Below are 19,206 nucleotides of genomic sequence, written 5' to 3' on the forward strand. Positions count from 1 at the left end.
AGGGGTAACCCCGATACAAAATCCATAGTAACTCTATCCTATTTCCACTCCAGTATCATCACTGGCTATAATAGTCCTGAAGGTACCTGATATTCAGCTTTAATTTGCTGACATATCAAACAACTAGATGCAAAATCAGAAATATCACATTTCATTCTCGGCCACTAGTACATCTGTCTCAAATCATTGTACATTTTATTACTCCCCAAATGAACAGACAAGTTACCACTATGAGCTTTGTGTAAAATTTTTTGTATAAGCTCTAGATCCTTTGGTACACAAACTCTACCTCTAAATAACAAACAATCATCGGGTCCTATCTGAAATTCTGAATCAAAAGTCGACTCACACTGCACTTATTTAGCTAACATCTCACTATCATATTTCTGAGCTTCGCAGATCTGTTGTAAAAATGTTGGTCTAACTTTTAACTTGGCTAAAATTAAGCCATCATCAGATAGTGACAATTGGGTTTTCACCGCTCGTAGGACAAATAAGGACTTTCTACTCAAAGCATCAGCCACTATGTTTGCTTTTCGCAGATGATAATCAATAACTAACTCATAATATTTTAATAGTTCGAGCCATCTACGCTGTCTCAGATTTAAATATATCTGTGACATCAGATACTTTAAAGTCTTGTGATCGATAAATAGATAACATTTTTCACTGAACAAATGGTGTCACCAAATTTTCCACGCAAAGACAATAGCTTCCAACTCTAAGTCATGTGTTAGATAGTTCTTTTCATGTGGTTCTAATTGTCTAGAAGCATAAGCTATTACTTTACCTTCTTGCATCAAAACACAACCTAATCCGTTCAATGACGCATCACTAAAAATCATAAATTCCTTACCTGATTTAGGCTGAACCACAACTGGTGTTTCAGTCAGCAGGGCTTTAAACTGGTTAAACTTTGCTGACATTTATCAGACCATTCAAACTTCACATCTTTCTGTAATAGCCGTGTCATCGGTGTAGCTATCATCGAAAACCCTTTTACAAATATCCGGTAATAACCAGCTAATCCCAGAAAACTTTTAACTTTAGATACATTTCTTGATGGTTTCCAGTTAACAATCATTGAAATTTTATTTGGATCAACTCTAATGCCTTCAGTCGATACTACGTGTCTCAAAACACCAACTTTCCGAAGCCAAAACTCACATTTGCTAAATTTAGCAAATAGTTGTTTATGTCTCAAAGTTTACAGAACAGTTCTTAGATGCTCAGCAAGTTCAGTCTCAATTTAGGAATAAATCAGAATATCATCAATAAATACCACAACAAATCTATCTAAATACGATCTGAAAATTCTAATCATCAAATCCATAAATACTGCAGGTGCGTTAGTTAAGCCCAACGGCATCACAAGAAATTCATGATGTCCGTACCTAGTTCTAAATATCGTTTTTGGTACATCTGAATCTTTTAATCGTAACTGATAATAGCCAGAATGAAGATTAATCTTTGAGAACACTGTGGCACTTTTAAATTGATCAAACAAATCATTAATGTGAGGCAGTGGATATTTATTCTTAATTGTAACTTTGAGGAATAACAGGAACCGATTGAGGAACAGGAGCGGGTGAAGGCTGTTGAGCAATCGGGTTCAATCTTACAAACTCTGTAAACCACTCATTCATCATCTACAAGAAGGCTTCTTTAGCCTCTCCTCCCTGACCCTCAAATACGAGCCTTGTACCACTTGAAGCTACTCCTTAAACGGAGGCTTGAGTGTTACTATCTACTTTATCGGAATCAGCTCAGTTGGATGTCATTGCTATCTAAAAACATGTTTTAAAACGGTCAGGAGATATCACACTATCACAAGTTATATAATGGCATGTATAGCTCGACTTGTATACACTACGTTAAGTCTCCGTCGTCGAAACAGGGTTACGAAGTATTACCAAAGATTACAAATGAAACAGATAAAAAATAAGAACATTTCATATCATATATTATTCATGTCAAAAACCAATCAAAATCAAATATATTATCCCTTATACGAGCCCTCGAGGCCCAAAATATGTGTTAGAAACAAGTCGATACTAGATCGGGTACTCAAAGAATTTTTCAAAAAATATTGAAATTTTTCTAAGTTGCAAGGGTCACACGGCCAAGAGACAGGCCCATGTCTTAGGCCGTGTGGACATTCGAAATAGGGATATACGACCATGTCCCAGCCCGTGTCCATGCCCGTGTAACTCTCTGACTTGGGTCACACGGCCAACTCACACGCCCATGTGCTAGGCCGTGTGAGCATACTGACTTGCATTCTTAAGAAGATACAGGGGACACACGGCTTTGTCACTTAGCCGTGTGTCACATACGGCTGAGGCACACGCTCGTGTCTCTGGCCGGGTGGACAAAACTAGACCATTTTCTAAGCCACGTTTCTCACCCAATTTGGTACCAACCTAAACACAAGAATTTGCATATAACCAAGTCATAAATAGACATCCAAAACCAGCCAAGATTAAGTTTAAAACATGTAATATCATCACATACAAACAATATGCCCTTAGGCACCTCAAATAACAACTTAAAAACATGTCAACAAAGTATCCAAACTTACCTAAATAACCAAATACATAAATGTATAATCCCAAATGGTACCAAATATACCACTCTAACAAACATCAATATGATAAGACCACATATATATACATCAAAATATACCCAACACAAGCCATTTAAGTGGCTAATCTCAACAAAATACTTATATGCCTACATTGGCCAAATTAACCTGTACATGTCATTATAACCGATATTAATTTACCGAAAGTACCAAAAGAGTTGATGGATAGTGTGAAATAACTCCGATAAGCTTCTAAACTAAATGAGCTTTCAAATTATTATAAAACACGAAAAGTAACACAGAGTAAGCATTTAAGCTTAGTAAGTTCCTATAATAAAGAAATTAACTTACCATTTAATCAAATTTAAGGTAAACATGCAAAACATATCAAAACCAATTTGGCCAAAAGCCTAAACACATATCCTCAACATGTTAGTCATGTAAAACACATATAATAGCCAATAAACATGGATGTACATAACCACTAAGCAAGTTTCATATACATGTATCATCCATTTCATGTTTCAAGATATATGTAATATCACTTCCATGTATTTCATGTATATACATGTACTAGTTCTTATCAAACTCATATTGTCTCATAACAAAACATTGCCCATTAAACCATTTAAAATATTGCTGGATACAAGGGTAGTACACACGAGGTGTACTAAATTATAATCCGTCAATTCATGTACATATAAGCTCATAGGAGCTATGAATCGGTATGCTCTCACAACTATGAATCGATAAGCTCATACAAGCTGTGGTGTGTTCGCAACACATGCAAGACTCTAACCAAATCGGTAACATTAATGACATGTCATTTGTATCCTACGAATTCCTAAGGTTCAAATAGGACTCAGTAACCATCGGATATGCGACCGGTATTTATACATGGAAATTATACAAATCACATACTTATAATTCAATTTAAAACATATAAATATACAATTTGGTTACACGAACTTACCTCGATAAGTGTACGTAGATACGGATGAAACTAATTCGATATTTTCTCTTTGTCTCGATCTAACTCTGTATGAGGTCTAACAGGATCTATACGAATGAATTTAACTCATTTCAATATAATTCTCATTCAATTTAATCCAACATGGAAATTTTGGCAAAATTACCATTTTGCCCTATACTTTAATTCCTTTGTAATTTAATCCCTAGGCTCGAAAATGAATTTCATGCAATTTAATCCTTACTCAAGCCTAGCCAATTTTTATACATATTAATAGCAACCCATATAATTCACAATTTCACAAATTTTTCTATAAATTTATCACCTTTTTCAATTTAGCCATTAACTGATGATTCACCAAAAATTTCTTTACAAAAGTTGTTTATCTAACAATAACTATTCATTTTCTATCATCAAACTTCAAAACTCAAGTATAATCGTCAATAGTAAAACCCTAATACTTTAACAATTTTGCAAATTAATCCCCGGGCTAGCTAGGTTAAGCTACAACGATCCCGAAAACATAAAAATCATAAAAAACGAAACAAAAATACATACCTAATTGAGCAAAATAAGCTTGCCTAAATTTCAAGCTTCCATGGCTAGGTTTTTTTTTTTAAATTTTGGTGGGAGATGATGATAATATTTTATTTTATTTTATTTATTATAACTTTAATCACTAATTTCCAAAATTAACCTTAATAATTCATTCAAATTACAATGGTGACTATTCATGCTTATCCATTAACAACTTTAATGGCTAATTACTATATAAAGACCTTCAATTTAAAATTCTATAGCTATTTAATACCTTTAGCTATTAGAACTCAACTTTTGTACTTTACGTAATTTAGTCCTTTTTTTTCAAATTAAGTATGTAAACCGTAAAATTTTTTGTATGGTATCTCTATCATACTGTAGACCATAAAATAATAATAAAATAATTTTTTTCTAACTTCGAAGCTGTGGTCCTGAAACTACTATTTCGATTTCATTGAAAACGAGTTGTTAAAATGAATCTCTCGATAGGCCACATATACGAATTCATAGCCATGTCTTCTATGATTTTATGATCTTGTTCGTATGTATGAAACATCAGAGATCCATTGAAATCTCCATCTAGGCTAGATCTAATGTGTCCGTTGACACTATTATAGAATATATGTATCTAGAGCCATACTTGCAATCCATGATATGGACACTTTCTTAGCATCATCTTAAAGCGATCTCATGCCTCGTACAAAGATTCTCCTTTGTATTGTTTGAAATTTGTAATTTCCCGTCGGAGTTGAATGGTGTGACTAATTAGGAAAAAAATTATGAAGAAGTTTTTTCGCGAAATCGTTCCATGTGGTAATAGAACCCAATGCTAATGAGTCTAACCAATTGGTCGCATTATCACATAATGAAAATAGGAATAACTAAAGGCGTATAGCATCGTCAGATATTCCATTATATTTGAATATGTCATATAGCTAAAGGAACCGTTTCAAGTGTTGATTCAGGTATTCAACTATGTTCCCTTTGAACGGCAATGTGTTTTGAATCATCTGGATTGTGGTTGTCTTTATCTCAAACTTATTAACGTTGATCGTTATCCACTCAATGCTTCCTCGCATCGCGTCCAAGGTAGGTAAGGCGTAATCACGCAACGTTTGCTAAGCCATTGGAACTTCTTTCCAATTATTTCCTTGTGGTTCTCATGGCTCTTCAAACAACATATTTTCCCTAGTAAATTTTATTACCACAGGTAGATCGTTATCCATTATTTGATGGTTACACTTGAGTATTCGCTCCAGATTAGGATATGGTTCAATTGGAGTGCTAGAGCTTTAGGTCATACACAACCTAAAATAAAAATAAGAATACAAATAAAAATAACTAACCAAAAATTAAAATCGTATCTATAGGTCCTAACATTCCTACTTATCTTATTAATTGCAAAAATTTATTTTCAAAATTTATTACTGAAACCTCCCTGGTAATGACGCTAACAACTTGACGAATACAACACCAAAACTATAAGGATTGAGAGTGGCGGTATCTGCAAGTGCACGGGTCAAATTGTAATATAATTGTACAACAAAATACCAGAACTATTCCAAGAATCATACCTAAGAAGGGATGGAACAAATAATGAAAATACTTTTTTTACATTACTAACTCTAGGTAGTAATAGTTAATTCCTATATTACGATGGATAGTAAAGTATATTAAAAAGATCAAAAATAACTAACTAATAAAGAAAGAAATATAAACAAATGAATTAAACCAATAAACCAATCAGGAAGATTAAATCGCTTCAAGGTTTGTGACTAACTTCAAATTAGGGTTCTAGAGTAGATTAGTCATCGTTTCAAACAATTATTACCCGTCGACTCTAATTAACTTAATCGATTGGTTGATACAACTTATCTCCTAACATCACTTTTTCAACTAGGATAAATTACGATTACTCGGTTCGACTTTATCTTTTAATTTCGTCTACCCTATGATAATTTATTAGGGTTGTCAAGCCTAACATTTTAAGACAATGTAATTTATACCAATCAATCTATCTCTAGAAATCCTAAATCCTCCGATAATCACATCCCCATCCACTCGTTAATCTCCCTTAAAGGATTTAGCCACTCATGTTATTCATAATCTCAATTTCAATTGAATAAAAAATGTAAGAAACACAGTAGATTTGGAGAAGAAAAGAGGTTTGAATAATTGTTGATTGAACATCCAACGGGGAATGGCGTAGAAAATCTTTCGATTGGGATAACGAAATAAAACAAGTGTAAGAAGAATATAAATGAAATACTTTAATTAAATAAACAAGTCACTGAATCAAAACCAATTCAAAAAGAAAAACAAGAAAGTATCTCAAAATTGAAAAAAATAATCTAAATAAACTACGATGGTTTTTGAAGGCGTCTAGGATGACTTGGTCACATTCAACCCCTGATGGCTTATTTATAAAGGTGTTGGTAGCCCAAATTAGGTTTTCGGCACATCAATGTGTGTTACACCACACCAAGGCTATGGTGTGACACGACACCCAATTCCAACCTTAGTCAATTTTTTGGTGCTTTGACGACTAGGGAAGCTTACGCATCACTTGTCCCTTGCTTCCAAGTTAATTGGGCCTTTATATCTTCATCCTACACACTTAATTGAATATATTAGCACAACATAAAGCCCGTGTCAGCCTATTGGGGCACAACCTTACAAAATATGTTTAAAATACTTATTTTTATTAACTTCTAATCCAAAGGCCTAAATACTAAAAACATAAATTAAAATCCTAAATTGTCAAGAAAACAAACTCCTTAAGTGCGAAATTAACCCGAATTGACTATTACATTTGATGACAGGTCACATATCCCTAAGAGTAAGATTCAGACTATGACAAGCACAAGGCATATATAATGCTCTCGAGTTTATTTCAAGAATCCGCTTTGAACACCTTGGTACTTCCCTTTCATATTGAAATTATTATCATAACCTTAACCCATTACATCATCAACATTAAGATAAAAAGACTTCAAAACATCTTCTAATTCCTTAAAAAGTCCCAATCTAGTTGTATCATTCACCTTCAAAAACTCTAGAAAGTACTCCTCAATTTTTATTTTATTAGTTGACATATTAACACATCGTACTGTTAGAGGCATTTGTTCTTGATGACCAATATCAGGGTACAATCAAGAATTATAGAAAATATTTTGTCTGTAACCCCCTAAAAATTTGAATGTTGTTTGTTAAATTCTGATATAATTAAGTCTCTATGGCTAAGTGCTCCACTTGTGTGTTAGAGGTTATGGGTTCAAAAATCACTTTTTGGAATTTTGTTGTTTTGCTTGATTTGACCCTTATCCTTGAATGTTGGACTTAAGTTTATTTCTGTGTGAATTTGTGTCAAGAATAAGCCTACTGGTTCGGTGGTTAAACTTTTATATATTTTCTGGTCTTGTGTTCGAGTCCCTGTGCATACAATGAGGAAATAATTTTTACGCCTTGGAGTAAACCATTTTAGTTTTTTTTATTCATTTCGTTTAGTTTTTGTTTTTTAAATTTAATTAGTTAAGCTGACGTTCTCTTCTCCTTCTTCCCTTTTTTCTTCTACATTTTTCTTTTTTCTCGTTTCTTTCTTTTGCTTAATTGTTGGTATAATCTTGCTATTGGTGGCAATTAAGGGCTTTAGTTTGTTCATTACATCAATCAGAAGGTTTTTTTGTAAGTTCAGTTGTAGTTCTTTATTGTTTCTGCATGTTTCACTTGTTTTTGGTTAAGTTTCATCGAAATGTGTTTTGCTTGAATTTTTTATTTGAATTTTCAATTCTAGGCGAAGATCTTACGAGAGATGTTCTTCCAACACTCTAGTTTTATAATTCACTGCAACGTACGAGGTAATGTGAGGTTTCACGAATAGGGAGTTTTGTCAAAGCTTTTGACATAAGTTTAGATTGTATGCTAATCTTAGCGTTTGATGTGAATTAACTGTTGAATTGGTCTTTGGTTGTGCTTTATTAGGTTTTGAAGTTATTCTTGTTGCTTCTATGTCAAAACTATGTCAGGTGTGTACCGAAAACCCAATTTTCTACTAGTATTGAATGTTGAAAAACATGGCTGTCGACGTCACATGATCGTGTGGCAGGTGCAAGTCACTGTTTATGAATTGGGGTCACACGAACTAGGGAAACGGGCGTGTGTCCAGACCGTATAACTCATTGTTTGTAATTGGGCGTCACATAGGTTAGGGACACGGACGTGTGTCCAAGTTGTGTAACTCACTATTTTGGATTTAGGGTCACACGGGCCAAAAACACAGGCGTATGTCCAGGCCGTGTGAGGGGTTTTGAGCTACACGGGTGTGTGCTTGGCTATGTACCAGATCGTGTAACTCACTATTTTGAGCCACACAGGCCAAACACCCAGGCCATGTAAATCCAAACGGACATGTGGGCCAAAATATTAAAATTTTCCCTAGGATCGTAAAAGTTGTTCAAATCAAACATAGGCCTTCCTAGGGTTCGTAAGATCTGTATTAGACTGTATAACTTGATATCCAATTTTTGAGGATGAATAATCGATTATCTGTACGTATACTTGATATGATAATTGTTAAATGATAATGATTTGTATTATCTAATTATGAATTATATTGGATAACTGTACATACATCCATGATATCTGATATCTATAACCTACATTTATATTAGGTGGGAATGGTATAAAGAAGGAAGTGTTGGCAGTTTAATGATCTACCGAACTGAGTGGCTAAGCCACAACTCTGTATCTGATTCTGGTGATTTATCGCATATTGATCTGACAGCTAATCTATAATCACTCTGTAATGTGTCATACCGACACTAATTTGTGTGTAAGGTTGGGTGGGTACTTAATACCCTATATGGTTTGTTAGGATGGTCGGAGATGGTGTGTAACGGATAGGGGTAGAAAACTACATTTGATTCTGATCTATTCTGCATCAGTATCTAATCTGTCTGTATCTTTTCTGAAACGTTATGATATTACTAAGTATCATTTATTTCTGATTTTGTATCGGAGTTTGGACAGATACGGTTGTACCTATATTGTTGTCTTGAGTATATATATATCGGTTGCACACATTGAGTTATAAACTCATTTATTGTTGACTGATTTGTAGGTAACCCACTGATATAGGAGGCTCAGCGTGTCAAGAGCTCGGTCACATCTCTTTTCTAAATATTTTATTGTTTGTTTAAATTTGTATTGATGTATGTTTTTATTTGGGATGAAGTTTCGAAAGCTTGGTTTCATGCTTGTTTAACTAGCTATTTGTTTTCTTTATGACGAATTTTAACTTACTTAAAGGTTGGTTTTTCCCTTAAATGTTTTGATGTAACCTCCAGACTTGGTCTTAACGTCTAAGCCGGGTATGGGGTGTTATATTGCCTCTTTGATGGTCTTAATTATAGAACTTTTAACACTACCGACCAAAAGAAAAATCAACTCATTTTGAATTTTATGCCCAAGATAATGATAATGAATTTCATGGTTTTGAATGCGTCTAACATGATCTTGTATTATCACATCGAATTCCATAATCATTTCAATCAATCCCAAGAAATTACCATTACTATCTTGATAGAGTTTTTCATTGGATCCTCAAAAAGCCAAAAAAAGCCAAATTATGAGTAGCAAGACATTTCACAGCTGAAAATATTCTAAGTAAAACTTGCCTCCATCGCTCTTTCTCTTTCATAATTTGCTCTTGCAAGCTTTTATCAGTTGTTTCATTTTTATCCAACCTTACTCTCATTTCATTCTAGGTATTCATATTAGTCATATACTCAAGATTGTTTTCATGTTGTTTGAGCTTCTCACTAATATGCCTCCAATCACTTAAACCCTCATTTACTAACAAACATTTGTTACTAATAGATTTGAACAACTTACAATAAAAACAAAATACTTTGTCAACATGTTTGGAATAAACTAATCATTTTCTATTGCTAATCTCACCATTGCTCAACTTCCTAGAAAAATAAGCATATGAAAAATGTCTATTATTATTATCGAAAGGAAAATCAAGATTCATTTCGATAAATATAGATCCCTTTTCAACTAAAATGTTCCTTATTTTGTTGTCAAGATTAGCCTAATTTCTAGGATCATAAATATCCAAAGAAGGAATTGTTTTTTCTTCATCAATGCCAATATCATGATGAATTGTTTGTTCTTCATTAAAACCAATATTTTCAATATTGGATACATTTGACACATCATTAAGCTCATTTGGATAAATAATTTCATCATTCTCATTGACATCATTATGCAAACTTTCATTTGATTGATCCAAAATTTCAATAGAAAATACTTTTTTTAAAATAAATTTATTAATAGCACCATGTTGTGATTTTTTTAACTCTTCAACATGTTTTCTCTTTTTCCTTTTTTCACTTCCAGATAAATGCTTTTTAGGTAACATTGTATATAAAAGATAAACCAAATACTGAAGTAACAAAAGAAAATAAAACTATAACACCTGATAAAAAATTCCAAGTTGAGTATTTGTTTTTACATTTGCTAATTTCAAAAGTCAAATCAAGTCACTGGAATTTTGTAAATATAATTGTAATAATCAATTACAAATAGACATGGTAATTAACAATATCCAATTATTTGTGAGGGAAATGCACCTAAAAAATTAATGAATAACAAAAACAATTAAAATTTCAATCGCATAAAGTCATAAAGAAATGGTATGCAGTAGTATATTGTACTATGAGTCATCAAAAAAAGAATTAGGGGAAATAAGCTAAATATAAGACTGACTTAATGACTTTAGTTTAACCCCAAAGATGTCTTCAAATTAAGAATGAAAAAAGTACAAGAAAGAATAGGAATGAGGGAAAATTATACCTGTAACAATGGTGTAATAGCCCATTTTGCCTGGGTCCGATTAAAACCCAAAAAAAAATAAAACCAAATTCAAAGTCCATTTACAGAATTAAAGCCCATGTCTAGATTACAGCAAAATTAACAGGGCCCAGTAAACTAAACCCAATTAGCCTAACCCAAACCCAATTACAAAAAAAGAGAAACCCTAAAGCTCTATCTGCCTAAGCCAACGCACGCCTAACAGCTTCCAGCACCACTCTCTGCGCCTTCGCCACGCGCCGCGCCACATCACCGTACGACCACTCCTGCAATAGAAACAAACAACAACAACAACAACAACAACAAAAACAACAACAACAACAACAGAGCAACAAAACAGTGACAGGAAATAATAGAAAAAATAGAGAAAAAAAAGAGAAAAATGTAAAAAGTTTCAAGCTTTTTTTCTTTTTCTTTCGACTCTGTCTCGGCTATAAAAAGAGCCAACAAAATCTATAAACGGTTACGCATACGGTAGATAAAAAAGAAAAAAATCGAATATCAGTTTTCTTTAAGGTGATTCTCAAAGTTTTTTTATTTTCTTTTTTTCGATCTGTTCTTCATTTTTTTATATATGCGAAAAAAATAAGAGAAGAGGGAGAAGGAGGGAATTACCTTTGTGACAGGACCATCGAATCTCTGTCCACTTCGTCAAAATTAAAGTTCAGAAGGGGACGAGATGCAGCTTTCGGATGGCAAGGATGCTAGGGTCGAAACCCTAGCAGAGCAAATAGGAGTAGCAATTTTTTTTAAAAAAGGAAAAATATGGGCTGCAAATATTTTTAGCGTTTCTTTTTGTTTAAATAATATTAAAAAATGGCGCCATTTGTTTAAGGCCGAGATTCTCGCAGTGACTCGACCCGAGGGAAGGATCCGCGCGTTTCATCTAAATAGTATATTTGCACATTTGGCCCCTCCACATTTTTAATTATTTTAATTCAATTTTTTTTATTTTTTTTATTCAATTAATAATTTAAATTTCATCTGGCTTCTAATTTGGTCCTGTTGAAATGGTGTGTTTCAGAGGACGGGGTTTATTTTGCCATTCGATCCTCCCCTCTTTAGTACGCATTCAATCTGGTCTCGATTCGTTTTTATTTTAGAATTCATTTCGATTTTTCCCTCAAAATTTGTTCTGTTTTCAATAAAATCCAATATTTAATTTAATTTAATTTAATTTATTATTTTATTACTCTTTAGGGTTTTAATGTTTAAGCTTGATATTATTTTAAATTCATCATTAATATTTTAAATTTATCATATATTATTATTTACATTTATTGTCTATTACTTTATATATTTTCTATGTAAATTCAATATAATTTATATACATTTTTTTATTTTATAATATATTTTTTAAAATTCACTTTTATATATTTCTATGTTTTAAAGATTTATAGAATAATACTCTTAGACATTATTATTTTATACATATACATAACTTATACTAAATTATTTTTATTTTATGCTATTGATTTTATATTATTCTAGCTATTATCTTTAAATTCTCTTTTAAATATGTTTATGTATCTTCTTTCAAATTTACTTATATATAAAATTTATTTCTTTTAAACCTTATTTTATTATATATTTTATTTCAACTTTTTTATATGTATTATTATATATGTATACTATTATTTATATCAAGTTTTTCACTCCATGTGTATTATTTATTCTAAAATAATATATATTATTTTATATCGTTTAATTTTCTTCTTATATAATATTTGTTTCAAAATTCATGTAAATACTATTATTTTATGTAGTGTTTATTTTTTACACTATTTTGAATACATTTCATACCTATATATCTATATTGTTCATTTTTTTGAAACTTTTGTACGTATAATTTATTGATTATAATTTCTTCTTTTTTAGTGTATCTTTAAAAATTAATTAATAATTCATTTAATTTTTGAATGTATGATTGAGATTATTCTTGCTATGCTTGTTTGTATTTAGCTATTGATTATTTTTTATTCATTAGTCTATGTTTATTCACAAATTATCCTTTTGTATTGTACGTTATCATTCAATCGCATTATTTGTATAAAAGGTTGCATTTGATTAAAATATTAAAATGATTTTTCCATAAATTTCCAAGATACTTGGTATCCAAGATTCTCGAAAAGATTGTGCCCTAACTCACTAGGCTTCAATTTTCCTCATTGAATTTAGGTAACTGAGGATCCCTTTTTCAATAAAAACGTAAAAATTCCAAAATTAAGGCTTATCTCGAGAATTCAAAACGTTGTGTCCTAACTCACTGGATATGACATTTTGCTACCTTGAGTTAAGGATTTCTAAAAATAAAGGCAATATTCTCACTACACCAAAAGGGGGCTTCAGCGGCATTTCTTGCGGCGTTTTTAGATAAAACGCCGCTATAAATCAGGCATTAGCAGCGCTAACACTAAAACGCCGATAAAAATTGGGAAATAGCGGCGCTTCCGGAAAAACGCCGTAAATAGTCAGACACATAGTGGCGTTTTATACAAAAACGCCGCAAAAGAGCATCATTAGTGGCGTTTTTAAACAAAACGCTGTAATAAATCTGACAAAACGCATCGTTTAATATTTAGGAATATTGGCAGTAGCGGCGCATTATAGAAACGTCATAATAGAACACAATTAGCGGCGTTTGTTTCTAAGCGCCGCAAAAAATGTTAAACAAACCGCAGCGTACAATATTGAGGTATAGTAGAGTTAGTGGCGCTTCTGCAAAAACGCCGCTGAAGCACATCAATAGCAGCGCTAAAGCAAAAGCGCCGCAAAATATGTAGACCAAAACGCAGCGTTTCGTATTGAGGCATAGAGCCAATAGTGGCGCTTGAGGAAAACGCCGCTATATCTGCATATTAGCGGCGCTTAACCGAGAAACGCCGGAAATGTGAAACCGAAACGCAATGTTTCGTCGTAGGTATAGCGCCCAAATTGTAAACGACGTCGCTTTGATGATGTTTACCTTTAGTAGCGGCGGTTTTACATAAACGCCGCAAATATTTCCCTAATACGTCGTCGTTTACTTTTATTATTTGGTTGGAAGTTAGACAAAACGACATCGTTTTTATACTGTTTATTGGTATTAGTGGCGTTTTTTTGTGAAAACGCCGCAAATTGAATAAATTATATTTTAGGGTTTCAAGATTAATATTTAAGTTTTGTCGTGTACGGTTTGGAGTTTTAGGGTTCATTACATAATGTTTGTTATTTTAGGTTTACAGTATTAAGTTCAAGGTTTTCAGTTTAGATTATGGCTTGGGGATTGAGGTTTAAGGTTTAGAGTTTCAGTTTACATGTTAGTGTTAATGTGAGGTCAGTGTTTACGGCTTATAAGATAATGATCAAATTTACTGTTTATGGTTTATGGTTTAGCGTTAATGATTTGAATGTTGCAATGCATGGTTTTTGCGTTTCGGATTCGCATGAAGAATACGAGTTAGGGTTTATAATTTAATTTTAAAATTTACGGGTTATAGGGATTAATAGCTTTGGGTTTTAGGGTTTAATTACTCATCTAAAACAAAAGCCAAAAAAATGTAAATTCTTTGTGTTTTTTACTTCTTATTATATATGTCATTAGTAGGATTATAATTAAATATTAAATTAGGGTTATAGAAAAAGATATATATGCAACGATATATATTATATATTATGAAACACATATATATTAATATTGTGTTAGTTACGTAACAATCATATTAATGTGTCAATTTATAATAATTTCATAACAATTATCAAAATAAAAATCTATTAAAAATCATTAAACTTATAAATAAAGAGAAATAAAACATTTTTAAAAACTGAATAATTAGCGGCGTTTTTTTTGTAACACGCCGCTATAGAGTTGAATTTGCGGCATTTATTGTATAAACGCCGCACAAAATTAAACCAAAACGACTTCGTTTTCATTGGGAGAAATAACTTTAGTGGCGCTTCTTAATAAACGCCGCAACGGTTCGGGGCTTTAGCGGCGGTTTTACATAAACGCCGCAAATGTTTCTGTAATACGACGTCGTTTACATTTATTTTTTGGTTGTAAGTGTGACAATACGACATCGTTTTTATACTGTTTATTGGTATTAGCGGTGTTTTTAACAAAAATGCCGCAAAGGAAATAAATTATATTTTAGGTTTTTCTGATTAAAATTTAAAATTGGAAAATGTATTTTTTTTATAATTTCAATTATTTATAAATTTTAATGTTGCTAATATATACATTATTCATACGGTATAAAATTAAAAAAATTTAATAAATTTTATCATTTAAAAATAATGTATTAAATCAGAAATATATAACAAATTAAAATTATAAATAAAAAGAAATAAAAAATTATAAGAAGTGAATTATTAGTGGCATTTCTGTGTAAAACGTCGCAAGGATCCAATTAAAATTTAAACAAAACGGTGCCGTTTCGTTGACGAATTTAATTTTTAGTGGCGTTTTTTATTAAGCGCCACAAATTAATTTAGTGAAACGGCGTCGTTTCATTGACCAGATCAGTTTTGGGGTATATCCCCGCTCTCACCCAGCCCTAGCCCCAATTCTTACTTCTGAAATCCCTAAGTGTTTCACCGAAATCCCTAAGTCACCGAAATCCCCAATTCTTCATCTGTTCCGTTTTTCATTGTTAAAAGTGTTCACATTTCTTGCAAAACATTAAAATCCCCGGTTCGTACATTCGGTCAACACACATAGTTGACGGAGAACGTCGCGAAGCATCGTCGGAATCGATCGTCGGGGAATAAGTATTCAAGGTTCGCTTTCCCCATTATCAATCTGTATTCATTTGGGTTTTCTCTTGTTAATTTTATTCTTGGTTTGTATTTGTTTGTTGATCCTGAAATTAAAAAAAATTGTATCCTCTGTTGTAAATTTTATTCGGTCTTCCTCTTCATTTTTTTTGGACCGTCCTGAAGGTAGTGTAATGGTTCGAAAGTGATTGGAATGGTTTCATTGCTTACAAACTGATGTTAATACTTCTTTTTTATAGGGTTTCAGTCCATTCAATTTCATTGCCTTCATTTCTGTTTGCTGCAAGGTTCTGAAGGTACAAATATATATTTACGAAAATTTGATGTGCAAATGTATATGTAGGAAAATTTCTGTTTTTTGCACAAAAATGCTGTCGGTGGAATCATCTGCTACTCTGCTTTTAGCAAAGGATTTGATGTGTAAATTTTTATGTAGGATATTTTGATGTGCAAATGTCTTACTGTTTTGACCTAGTTTGCCTGAAAATGCTGGAGAAAACTTAAGTGTGAAACCAAGTTGCCTTTAGCTTCTATTTTCCAGTCAAAACGCGAATTGCACTTTGACAGTGGCATTAGTATTGTCTTCATCTGTTTAATATTTCTTCATGTGATTCACCTTTTTTTTTAAAAATATTACAAAATACTCCTTTTTATGATGTATATAAATCTTCACAATTGCTTTACTTAAAACATGAATTCATAAGTTGTTATGCTCGTTTTTCAAAATGTCAAGTCACTTAAAATGTTATATGGAGAAATTCTTTAAACTGTTATTTTAATACTTTAAATAAGTCAAAGTAAAAATGGTGCATCAAATTTAAACATATATTGTTGTCAAATTAGTAACACATATACCTCTCCACGAATAATTCAGTGGAAGATTAGTTTAAAAGCATTCATTTACGTATGTAAGCTATATTTAAATTTTATTAATAATAAATTTATAACTTAAATAAGTATTACTATTTTTTAATATTATACATATATTCATTTACGTATGTAAGCTATATTTAAATTTTATTAATAATAAATTTATAACTTAAATAAGTATTACTATTTTTTTAATATTATACATATATTCATTTTATCGTGAGGTTGTATACGAGCATCTAATTGTTGATGGGTTTGTTAAGGGTTATAAGCAATGGCTTTTTCATGGAGAATGCCCTAGAAGTACTTCCTCTTCAACGATTGATGTATCTTATCCTGGGACTGCTTACCATCAGTCTGATAGAGGGGATGACATGGAAGGTATGTTGCGGGATGCATTTAATATGCACAATCATGGTGTGCAATCGTTCCCAGGGGATTTTATGGCATATGATGATTGTAACGTCGGTGGAACTGCTTTTACCGAACCGGGAAGTAGTGTACCTCATGAAGAGCCAAATGGAGAAGCGGCGAAGTTCTACGCTCTACTTAATGACATGAACGAAGAACTGTATGAGGGATCAAAATTTTCAAAAATGGCATTCTGTGTTCATCTTTTTCAGTTAAAATGTTTGGGAGGGTGGACCGGAAACTCGTTGACAATGCTACTAGAGTTTTTGAGAGAAATGTTTCCGTTTGCAAAAATCCCTCAGTCATGCAAAGATATGAAGAAAATGATAAAAGATTTAGGCCTTGGGTACAACAAAATCCATAGTTGCCCAAATGACTGCATGTTGTATTGGGGCGATCGGAAAAACCAACAGTGCTGTCATGTATGCGGCCAATCCCATTGGATAAATAGAAACACAGAAGATGGGAACGACGGTGAAAATTATGCACAGTCGAGGAAGAAGCCAGTAAAGATTTTGCGGTATTTTCCGTTGATACCAAGGCTTCAAAGGCTTTTCATGTCGTCGAAGACAGCGGAGTCAATGACGTGGCACCATGATAGACGAACCGATGATAGATTACTAAGGCATCCGGCAGATTCTTTACCTTGGAAAGCATTTGACAATAAATTTCCAAGCTTTGCAAGCGATCCTAGGAGTGTGAGGCTTGGGCTAGCATCTGATAGATTTAATCCTTTCAAGATCATGAGCACTGCCTACAGTACTTGGCCAGTAGTTCTTGTTCCTTACAATCTGCCTCCGTGGATTTGCATGAAGCAATCTTCCCTTATCTTATCTATGATTATCCCTGGAGAGAAAGGGCCCGAGAATGATATCGACATTTATTTACAGCCACTTATTGAAGAGTTAAAACAATTATGGGCTGGTGTCGAGACATACGATGTGCTGAGAAAGGAGAACTTTAATTTACGTGTAGCTTTGATGTGGACCATTAATGACTTTCCCGCTTATACCAATTTATCCGGTTGGATTACTAAGGGTCGTTATGCGTGTCCTTGTTGTGCTGCACAAACATGCTCCCAATGGTTGTATAATGGGAAGAAGTTCTCTTACATGGGGCATCGTCGGTGGTTGCCGGAAAATCATAGATTTAGATTTCAGAGTTCTGTATTTGACGGCACTGAAGAGTTCAGAGAAGCTCCTTCCCAGACCAGTGGCTCTGAAATCTTATTCATGTTGGAAGATATGAATTTCATTTATGGGAAGATGAACCAACCGACAAACACGCAGAGAAACAGAAGATCAAATGATGAAGCTGATGAAAGCTCTGACGAAGAGGACGATCCTAATGAGGCGGACTTGTGGAAAAAAAGAAGTATTTTTTTGAGTTGCCTTACTGGGAGCATCACCTTTTACGACACAATCTTGATGTTATGCACATTGAGAAAAATGTCTGCGAGAACATTGTCGGTACAATTTTGAACGTCGACGGAAAATCAAAAGACAATTTTCAGGGTCGACTTGATTTAGTCCAAATGGGAATTCGGCCTGATCTTCATCCTAATCCACTTCCGAATGGGAAATATCGGTTGCCGCCTTCAATTTTCTCCATGTCAAAGACGGAGAAAGAACTGTTTTGCATGGTGTTGAAGGATATAAAGGTTCCGGATGCGTATGCGTCAAATATATCTCGATGTGTTAGTGTTAAAGATCGAAGATTATATTCGCTAAAATCACATGACTATCACATCTTGATGCAAGATTTAATGCCAGTTGCTCTACGGTGTTGTATGTCCAAGAAGGTGACGTCTTGTATCATTGAACTATCCAACATAATGAAAGCCATTTGTGGCAAAGTTTTGGATGTTCAAGAACTTCAAAAGGTACAGGATCGAGCCGCTTTAACTTTATGCAACATGGAGAAAATCTTCCCACATTCTTTCTTCACTATTATGGTTCACTTGATAATCCATCTCCCGCATGAAGCAATTCTTGGCGGACCCGTTTTCTATTGATGGATGTATCCCATAGAAAGGTGTTAATTTCAATTTTTAAAATTTTCCTTCATTCACCTATATGCCTTTAGTTACAACTTTTGATAATGTTGTATACCGTGTTTAGGTTCCTATCCAAATTAAAGTCTTATTGCCGCAACAAGCGTTATCCAGAAGGATCGATTGCTGAAGGCTACTTGGCAGAGG

At 33.1% G+C, this 19,206-nt stretch overlaps 1 non-coding gene across 1 annotated transcript; it reads left to right on the forward strand.

Moving 5' to 3' along the window:
• The first annotated feature begins 4,738 nt into the window (after positions 1 to 4,738).
• On the forward strand, positions 4,739 to 4,845 carry LOC121215077 (small nucleolar RNA R71). The gene has a single exon (XR_005910810.1). It is a non-coding gene; the product is annotated as a small nucleolar RNA R71 (small nucleolar RNA).
• The last annotated feature ends 14,361 nt before the right edge of the window (positions 4,846 to 19,206 follow it).

The sequence above is a fragment of the Gossypium hirsutum genome, chromosome D02 (assembly GCF_007990345.1).
Source record: "Gossypium hirsutum isolate 1008001.06 chromosome D02, Gossypium_hirsutum_v2.1, whole genome shotgun sequence".
In the NCBI taxonomy this organism is placed as follows: domain Eukaryota; kingdom Viridiplantae; phylum Streptophyta; class Magnoliopsida; order Malvales; family Malvaceae; genus Gossypium; species Gossypium hirsutum.